This window comes from Salvelinus fontinalis, chromosome 14, assembly GCF_029448725.1.
Source record: "Salvelinus fontinalis isolate EN_2023a chromosome 14, ASM2944872v1, whole genome shotgun sequence".
In the NCBI taxonomy this organism is placed as follows: Eukaryota; Metazoa; Chordata; class Actinopteri; order Salmoniformes; family Salmonidae; genus Salvelinus; species Salvelinus fontinalis.
Window position 1 is genome coordinate 48,390,681 of NC_074678.1, and position 11,082 is coordinate 48,401,762.

Sequence of the window (11,082 nt, forward strand, 5' to 3'; positions counted from 1 at the left end):
CTCTTGGCAGGTTTGTTGTGGTGCCATATTCTTTCAATTTCTTTAGAATGGATTTAATGGTGCTCCGTGGGATGTTCAAAGTTTCAGATATTTTTTTATAACCCAAACCTGATCTGTACTTCTCCACAACTTTGTCCCTGACCTGTTAGGAGAGCTCCTTGGTCTTCATGGTGCCGCTTGCTTGGTGGTGCCCTTTGCTTAGTGGTGTTGCAGACTCTGGGGCCTTTCAGAACAGGTGTGTATATATACTGAGATCACATGACAGATTACACACAGGTGGACTTTATTTAACTAATTATGTGACTTCTGAAGGTAATTGGTTGCACCAGATCTTATTTAGGGGCTTCATAGCAAAGGGGGTGAATACATATGCACGCACCACTTTTCAGTTTTTATTTTTATTTTTTAAACAATATATTTTTTTTAATTTCACTTCACCAATTTGGACTATTTTGTTAATGTCCATCATATGAAATCCAAATGAAATCCATTTAAATTACAGGTTGTAATACAACAAAATACAAAAAATGCCAAGGGGGATGAATACTTTTGCAAGGCACTGTACCTTCCATTCTACTAGCTAACATGCAATCGTTGGAAAATAAATCAACAACCTACGAGGAAAATTAAACTACCAACAGGACATTACAAACTGTAATATCTTATACTTCACGGAGTTGTGGCTGAACGGCGACATCATCAACATACAACTGGTTATACGCTGTATCGGCAGGATAGAACAGCAGCGTCTGGTAAGACAAGGGGGGGGTGGTGCGGACTATGTATATTTGTAAACAACAGCTGGTGCACGATATCTAAGGAAGTCTCAAGGTTTTGCTCGCCTGAGGTAGAGTATCTCATGGTCATCTGTAGACCACACTATCTACCTAGAGAGCATTCATCTGTATTTTTCGTAGCTATCTACATACCACCACAGACCGATGCTGGCAGTAAGACCGCACTCAATGAGCTGTATTCTGCAATAAGCAAACAGGAAGACACTCATCCAGAAGCGGCGCTCCTAGTGGCAGAGGGACTTTAATGCAGGGAAACTTAAATCCGTTTCACCAAATTTCTATCAGCATGTTAAATGTGCAACCAGAGGGAAAAAACGGTAGACCACTTCTACTCCACACACAGAGACGCATACAAAGCTCTCTCTCGCCCTCCATTTGGCAAATCTGACAATAATTATATCCCCCTGATTCCTGCTTTCAAGCAAAAATTAAAGCAGGAAGCACCAGTGACTTGGTCAATAAAAAAGTGGTCAGATGAAGCAGATGCTAAGCTACAGGACTGTTTTGCTAGCACAGACTGGAATATGTTCCGGGATTTGTGGAGTACACCACATCAGTCATTGGCTTCATCAATAAGTTGCTTCGATGACATCGTCCCCACAGTGACTGTACATACAAACCCTAACCAGAAGCCATGGATTACAGGCAACATCCGCACTGAGCTAAAGGCTAGAGCTGCCACTTTCAAGGAGATGAACTCTAACCCGGAAGCTTATAAGAAATCCTGCTATGCCCTCCAACAAACCATCTAACAGGCAAAGCGTCAATACAGAACTAAGGTCGAATCATACTACACCGGCTTCGACGCTCGTTGGATGTGGCAGGAAGCATAGCCGAGAGCTGCCCAGTGACACGAGCCTACCAGACGAGCTAAACTACTTCTATGCTCGCTTCGAGGAAAATAACACTGAAACATGCATGAGAGCACCAGCTGTTCCGACAACTGTTTCATCCCGCTCTCTGCAGCTAATGTGAGTAAGACCTTTAAACAGGTCAACATTCATAAGGCCGCAGGCCCAATGGATTACCAGGACGTGTACTGCGAGCATGCGCTGACCAACTGGCAAGTGTCTTCACTGACATTTTCAACCTCTCCCTGTCCGAGTCTGTGATACCAACATGTTTTAAGCAGACCACCATAGTCCCTGTGCCCAAGAACACTAAGGTAACCTGCCAAAATGACTACCGACCCGTAGCACTCACGTCTGTAGCCATGAAGTGCTTTGAAAGGCTGGTCATTGCTCATATCAAAACCATTATCCCAGAACCCTAGATCCAATCCAATTTGCATACCGCCCTAATAGATCCACAGATGATGCAATCTCTATTGCACTCCACACTGCCCTTTCCCACCTGGACAAAAGGAGCACATACGTGAGAATGCTATTCATTGACTACAGCTTAGCGTTCAACACCATAGTGCCCTCGAAGCTCATCAATAAGCTAAGGACACAGGGACTAAACACCTATGTCTGCAACTGGATCCTGGACTTCCTGAAGGGCCGCCCCCAAGTGGTAAGGGTAGGTAACTGGAGACTTATATCTCCCTCAATAACTATAAGCATCAGCTGTCAGAGCAGCTTACCGATCACTGCACCTGTACACAGCCCATCTGTAAATAGCCCACCCAACTACCTCATCCTCATATTATTATTATTTTGCTCTTTTGCACCCCAGTATCTCTACTTGCACATCATCATCTGCACATCTATCACTCCAGTGTTAATGCTAAATTGTAATTATTTTGCCACTATGGCCTATTTATTGCCTTACCTGTCAGGGCTCTTGTCGGAATGCATGGACCAAAACGCAGCGTCGTAAGTGTTCACGATATTTATTTAATCAAAAAACACTCGAACAAAATAACAAAGAGAAAAAAAACGAAAACAGTTCTGTCAGGTGCAGACACTAAACAGAAAATAACTACCCACAAAACCCAAACGAAAAAGGACAACTTATATATGATCCCCAATCAGAGACAATGATAGACAGCTGCCTCTGATTTGGAACCACACCAACATAGAAATAAAGAAACTAGAATGCCCACCTTAGTCACACCCTGGCTTAACCAAAATAGAGAATAAAAACCTCTATGGCCAGGGCGTGACAGTACCCCCCCCCCCCCCCCCCCCAAAGGTGTGGACTCTGGCCGCAAAACCTGACTCTAAAGGGGAGGGTCTGGGTGGGAATCCCTTCACGGCGGCGGCTCTGGTGCGGGACGTAGACCCCCTTCTGCCCGCAGATCCCTCCGCTTTGGTGGCGGCCCTGGTGCATGGAACTTCACTGGAGGAACCGGGCCGCAGATCATCGCCGTAGGAACCAGACCACCGATCATCGCCGGAGGATCTGGACTGGGAACCGTCGCTGCAGGCTCCGGACTAGGGACCGTCGCTGCAGGCTCCGGACTGGGGACCGTCGCTGGAGGGCTTAGTACGTGGCGCCGGAACAGGTCTCACCGGATTGAGGAGACGTACTGGCAGCCTAGTGAGTGGAGCTACCACAACACATCCTGGCTGGATACTCACTTTAGCTCGGTGAGTGTTGAGAGCTGGCACAGGACGCACTGGGCTATGACGGCGCATGGGAGGCATAGTGCGTAGAGCCAGCGCAGGACACACTGGACTGTGGAGGCGCACCGAAGGTCTGGAGCGCAGCGCTGACACAACTCGTTCTGGCTGGATACCCCCTGTAGCCCGACAAGTGCGGGGAGCTGGAACAGGCCACACTAGGCTGTGCTGGCGAACCGGGGACACCGTGCGTAGAGCTGGCGCAGGATAACCTGGGCCGGAGAGACACACCGGAGACCAGGAACGCTGAGCCGGCACATTCCGTCCTGGCTGAATGCCCACTCTAGCACGGCCACTGCAGGGAGCTTGCACAGAGCGCACCGGGCTGTGGATGCACACTGAAGGCATGGTGCTCAGAACCGGATAGCATGGTGCTTGACCGGTCACTTGCTCCCCACGGTAAGTCTGAGGAGTTGGCTCAGGTCTGAACCCTGACTCCGCCAATCTCCCCGTGTCCCCCCCAATTTTATTTGGTGGGAGGGGGCTGCCTCTCGTTCCTGCCTCGCTGCTCCAACTCCTCCTAACGTCGCCGTCCGCGTTTGTTGCTTCAATCTCCTCCTTCGGACGGCGATACTCCCCGACCTGCGTCCAGGGTCCTTTTCCATCCAGGATCTCCTCCTATGTCCACTCGTCCCTTTTTCCACGCTGCTTGGTCCTTTGGTGGTGGGTAGTACTGTCAAGGCTATTGTCGGAATGCATGGACCAAAACGCAGCGTGGTAAGTGTTTAAGTGGTAAGTGTTATTTAATCAAAAAACACTCTAACAAAATAACAAAGAGAAAAAAAACGAAAACAGTTCTGTCAGGTGCAGACACTAAACAGAAAATAACTACCCACAAAATCCAAACGAAAAAGGACAACTTATATATGATCCCCAATCAGAGACAACGATAGCCTCTGATTGGGAAGCACACCAACATAGAAATAAAGAAACTAGAATGCCCACCCTAGTCACACCCTGGCCTAACCAAAATAGAGAATAAAAACCTCTATGGCCAGGGCGTGACATTACCTCCCTAATCTTACTCCATTTGTACACACTGTATATAGATATTTATATTGTGTTAATGACTGTACGTTTGTCTATCCCATGTGTTGTTTTTGATGCTTTGCTTTGCTTTATCTTGGCCAGGTCGCAGTTGTAAATGAGAAATTGTTCTCAACTGGCCTACCTGGTTAAATAAAGGTGAAACAAAATACATTTAAAAAAAGAAAAAGGTAACAATACATCCGCCACGCTGATCCTCAACACAGGGGCCCCTCAGGGGTGCGTGCTCAGTCCCCTCCTGTACTCCATGTTCACTCATGACTGCACGGCCAGGCACGACTCCAACACCATCATTAAGTTTGCCGATGACACAACAGTGGTAGGCCTGATCACCGACAACAACGAGACAGTGCGTACGGCCCAGTTCTTCCCTGGGGCCAAGCTTCCTACCATCCAGGACCTCTATACCAGACGGTGTCAGAGGAAAGCCCTAAAAACTGCCAAAGACTCCAGCCACCCTAGTCATAGACTGTTCTCTCTGCTACCGCACGGCAAGCGGTTCCGGAGCGACAACTCTAGGTCCAAGAGGCTTCTAAACGGCTTCTACCTCCAAGCCATAAGACTTCTGAACATCTATTCAAATGGCTACCCTGATTATTTGCATTGCCCCCCCCCCCCCCCCCCCCACTCCCTCATTTGCGCCGCTGCTACTCTCTGTTGTTATTGATGTACATGTACATCTACATGTACATATTACCTCAATTACCTCGACTAACCAGTGCCCCCGCACATTGACTCTGTACCGGTACCCCCTGTATATAGTCTTGCTATTGTTATTTTACTGCTGCTCTTTAATTACCTGTTCCTTTTATTTCTTATTCTTATTCGTATTTTTTAAACTGCATTGTCGATTAGGGGCTTGTAAGTAAGCATTTCACTAAAAGGTCTACCTACACCTGTTGTATTCGACGCATGTGACTAATAAATTTTGATTTGATTTGAAGTACTGTTCATAACAACCACATCATGAATTGAAATTGGGCCTTCAAACAAATTAGCATGAAGGGAAGGACATCCGTCACACATCGAACAATAAATGTTTCATCGAAAAGGAATGTCATTCCTTTCTGGTCTAAATGCAGAGATGTTATAAGCAGTGATTTTATAGAGTTATAGAATGGGAAGAAACCCCGATAACTCAGAGACATTGATGCCAATGTCGTCAGTCAATATACAAAAAATTACTTAATGTTAACATTTTCACTCAGTTACTGAGATGGTTTTAAGAGTGCACCGGTCTTTGGGAAAGCCACCAGCATGCCAAGAGTCAACTCTCCAGCTAATGTCTGGAACTGAGAGCCAGACCAGCATGCATCACTCAGCCAGACCAGCATGCATCACCAGTGCTACAGGTCACAATCAGTATAAAAGACACACTGTAATCGGCCTACTGTTTACTACGATGTAAGATGTTAAATCGTTGATTTGACAGATAGGACACAGTGAGACTTTGCTCAGGTTACAGAGAAGAAGGACACTGGGGAGTTGTGGGGACTGTCTTTGACACAGGTCCACTGAAGAAGTTATGTCATCAAAGCTGGGGACACACCAAATAGTGTTTCAAGAGCACGGATTACTATGATGTGAAAAAAGCAACGGGTGCCAGTGTCATACAGCTGCTCTCTAGTGTTCACCCCACCTCATCCATCCACCTCCTCTCTTGGGGCAGTGGGTAGTGTGAACGGTGGAGTCAGTTCCTTGAATCCCAAGACTGAATGGTATTGGTCCCAACCAGAGACCCTCAAGCCATCAGGGACAACAAGAAGACTGCCTTAAATAGCCCCACAGCTGTGGGACCTAATCAAGTCTGGCGACAGGTCGCTTGAATCAGGCCAGGCCTGAGCCTCAGCTGCTGTGGCACGGCCAAACACCCCTTCGACCAGCCTCAGAATGGTACGGCCCACACACCCCTATGTCTGTCCAGCCCTGGAGTGGAACGTCTCGTCAGACTTTCACTATGCTGGGTCAGAGGCACTGGTCTAGTGATGGCCACCACCGTAATAATTCAATTAACTTTAATTGGTAAGTGTGATATAATATGATACCCCTGCCAAAATGATACCCAAGCTAAGATACTACTTACTATATGTACATCGCTTTTCCCTCAAAGTATTGGTATATCTTGTCACACAAGATAGACCAATACATCAGAATGTCTTTATGTGAAATCAACATAAGAGAGATGTCTGTATCGATGAGTAGCTTGCCTATCTATAATTGGCTCAGCTGCTGAAACAGACAACACATACACGTGTGTAAAGCGAGATGAAAGTTGTGGATGAAAGCTGCCAACTGGTGGCAGGTCTGACTGCGGGGCAGCAGTATCAGACTGGACTAGTGTCTTGCGACACGGCCGGCATGTCATGACCCCCTGTGACCTGGTGGGGCCTCTCCTTTCCAGGAGCTGCCTTGTCCGTGCGGTTAACTGTGGTGGCACACAGACAAGTGTCTTGCTTTTGAAGTGGCAAGATAAGACCCCCCCCCCCCCCCAAACACAAACGTAGAGAGCAAATCAAGCCATTTCTGTTGAATTTTTGCTACTGGGATCGGGGACTTACTGTCATTAGACTTCTCCCTTTAAAGGGGTAACCTGAAGTTGCTACATCCATTTTTGGACTTGTAAATTAATAATATTACCCATTGATTCTTGAAGAATACGGCTCATTATAACTTGTTTTGCTCTAATGTTGTTATACACAGTAAATGTCAACGAACACTGTTTAGCCTCAAAACATATTTAAAACTAGAATTTCGATATCGTGGACGGTCAGTCATTGCATCCATAGTGCTGCCTATGAATTTGAGAGTGGATACATTTCTCCAGGCCTATCCCTCAGCTTTTTACCAAAATGGGAACGGGGAGAACGTTTTGTTATTGTTTCAACTGCTGATTTCCGCTTTAAAGGAAGGATTTGTAGAGGTCCACTGCTGTAAACCTTTATTTTTTACAGTCCAGAGATTGGTGCTGTGCTCTACTGAACTACATTATGGCCACTACAACATCCATGGGAAGGTGCTGTTTCAGGGGAATGTCACAGAGTCCCAGCTGTGGTGTGTGTGAGCTCAGCTGCAAGGGGGACTTGACAGGTGAGAGGCCACTATGACAGGTGTAAGTCTCTGGTTATGTTGCTGCTAGCATAGAGAGCCTACAGGAGATCACATTGGATTATAGCTATCATTCAAGGACTATAAATCTTTCCACAACAGAGTAACAAGTTATGGAATAGTTGCAATGGAATAGTATTTTTATTTTATTATTAGTTTGTGCCTACATAGTCTTGTTAATTTAAACTATGTTATTGAGAGACACGAAAAATGGGAATTCAAGATTATTTTTGAGAACCGTTTCTGCCATTCCAGATCCTTCCAGACAAATCTTGGGCACATTTTTGAACAGGGCACAAGGGTGAAATCTGGTTCCAATGATTTGCACGGTGGGACCAAAATTACCTCTGTTTCCTCTAGGTGTCTCTGTAAGTAGATGCAAAGCCTTCGGAAAGTATTCAGACCCCTTGACTTTTTCCAAATGTTGTTAGGTTACAGCCTTATTCTAAAATTGATACAATTGTTTTTCCCCTCATCAGTCTACACACAATACTCCATAATGACGAAGCAAAAACTGGATTTTAGAAATGTTTGTTAATTTATTACAAATAAAAAACGTAAACATTACATTTACATAAGTATTCAGACCCTTTAGACAGTACTTTGTTGAAGCACCTTTGGCAGCGATTACTGTCATGCCCTGACCTTAGTTATCATTGTTTTCTTTATTAATTGGTTAGGTCAGGGTGTGACAAGGGTGTGACAAGCCCGGTACCACCAGTTCCGGCGACAGTACCCAGTCCAGAGCGTCCGGTGACAGTACCCAGCCCAGAGCGTCCGGTGAAAGTACCTAGTCCAGAGCGTCCGGCGACAGTACCCAGTCCAGAGCGTCCGGCAACAGTACCCAGTCCAGAGCGTCCGGCGACAGTACCCAGTCCAGAGCGTCCGGCGACAGTACCCAGTCCAGAGCGTCTGGCAACAGTACCCAGTCCAGAGCTTACGGCGACAGTTCACAGACCGGAACTTCCAACGACGGGCCACAGTCCGGAGCCTCCAAAGACGGGCCACAGTCCCGGAACCTCCAACAACGGGCCACAGTCCGGAACCTCCAACGACGGGCCACAGTCCGGAACCTCCAGCGACGGTCCCCAGCCCGGGGTTTCCAGCGATGGTCCCCAGCCCGGGGTCTCCAGCGACGGTCCCCAGTCCGGGGTCTCCAGCGACGATTCCCAGCCCGGCGTTTCCAGCGACGGTCCCCAGCCCGGTGTCTCCAGCGACGGTCCCCAGCCTGGGGTCTCCAGCGACGGTCCCCAGTCCGAGGTTGCCAGCGACGGTCCCCAGTCCAGAACCTCTGGCGATGATCCACGTAGCGAGGGTCCCCAGCCCGGGGCCTATGGCGAGGATCCGCAGTCCAGAGCCTCCGGCGATGATCCAAGGGTCAGTGCTACAAGGGCGGAGGGATAAGTGTAAAGAATGGGGGCGGCGTCCAAAACCAGAGCCGCCACCAAGTTAGATGCCCACCCAGACCCTCCCATATAGGTTTAGGTTTGCGGCCGGGACTCCGCACCTTTGGTGGGAGGTACTGTCACGCCCTGACCTTAGTTATCTTTGTTTTCTTTATTATTTGGTTAGGTCAGAGTGTGACAAGGGTGGTTTGTTTAGTTTTTGTATTGTCTAGGGTTTTTTGTATGTCTAGGGGTTTTTCTAGTCTAGGTGTTTATATGTGTATGATTGCCTAGATTGGTTCTCAATCAGAGGCAGCTGTTTATCGTTGTCTCTGATTGGGGACCATATTCAGGTCCATATTGCTTCACGGTTCGTTTTGTTGTCTTGTTTAGTTCTGTTCAGTGTTCTCTATTTTATTAAAGAGTTATGTTCGCTTACCACGCTGCGCCTTGGTCTCCTCATTATGACGACCGTGACAATTGCAACCTTCTTGGGTATGACTCTGCAAGCTTGGCACACCAGTATTTGGGGAGTTTCCCATTCTTCTCTGCAGATCCTTTCAAGCTCTGTCAGGTTGGATGGGGAGCGTTGCTGCACAGCTATTTTCAGGTCTCTCCAGAGATGTTCGATCGGGTTCAAGTCCGGGCTCTGGCTGGGCTATTTAAGGACATTCTGAGACTTGTCCAGAAGCTACTCCTGCGTTGTCTTGGCTGTGTGCTTAGGGTCGTTGTCCTGTATGAAGGTGAAACTTTACCCCAGTCTGAGGTCCCGAGCGCTCTGGAGTAGGTTTTCATCAAGGATTTCTCTGTAATTTGCTCTGTTCATCTTTGCCTCATACCTGACAAGTCTCCCAGTCCCTGCCGCTGAAAAACATCCCCACAGCATGATGCTGCCACCACCATGCTTCACCGTAGGGATGGTGCCAGGTTTCCTCCAGAAGTGGCGCTTGGCATTCAGGCCAAAGAGTTCAATCTTGGTTTCATCAGACCAGAAAATCTTGTTTCTCATGGTCTTAGTCTTTAAGTGCCTTTTGGCAAACTCCAAGAGGGCTGTCATGTGCCTTTTACTGACAAATGGCTTCTGTCTGGCCACTCTACCATAAAGGCCTGATTGGTGGAGTGCTGCAGAGATGGTTGTCCTTCTGGAAGGTTCTCCCATTTCCACAGAGGAACTCTCGAACTCTGTCAGAGTGACAATCGGAGTCTTGGTCACCTCCCTGACCAAGGCCCTTCTCCCCAATTGCTCAGTTTGGCCGGGCGGCTACCTCTAGGAAGAGTCTTGGTGGTTCCAACCAAACGTCTTACATTTAAGAATGATGGCGAGCACTGTGTTCTTGGGGACCTTCAATGCTGTAGAAATGTTTTGGTACCCTTCCCCAGATCTGCGCCTCAAAATAATCCTGTTTCAGAGCTCTACGGACAATTCCTTCGACCTCACAGCTTGGTGTTTGCTCTGCCATGCATTGTCAACTGTGGGACCTTATATAGACAGGTGTGTGCCTTTCCAATCAATTTAATTTACCACAGGTGGACTCCAATCATGTTGTCGAAACATCTCAAGGATGATCAATGGAAACAGGATGCACCTGAGCTCAATTTCAAGTCTCATAGCAAAGGGTCTGAATACTTATTAAGTAAGGTATTTCTGTTTTTATTTTCATACATTTGCAAAAATTTCTAAAAAACTGTTTTTGCTTTGTCATTATGTATTGTGTTTAGACTGCTGAGTTTTTTCCCCCTCTCCATTTTAGAATAAGGCTGTAACGTTACAAAATGTGAAAAAATCAAGAGGTCTGAATACTTTCCAAAGGCACTGTATAATGTCAGCGCTATCAGTTAACAGCCACTGGCTATATTTAGGCCCATGACAAGTGAGACCTGGCTCGGTGACCAAGTGCCCAGAAGCAGAGCAGTTGACTTATCAATTACAAATAACTTTTCCATGATCCACAGCTCTGATCTGGGTCAGCGATTGACTCTGGTTTACCCATTTGAAAAGCGTGAGCAATTTTGGTAACCTGAGATTCTGTCGCGATCTTATATTGTAGACCAGCTTCTTTTATTTATGTGCTGATATAATTCAGTAAACACTTGTCAACTTTGAACTCAATGACCAATACAGTGTAGTAGTAATATTATGCCGACATAGAAATCAGGTTCACCATTTATCAATAAACTGGG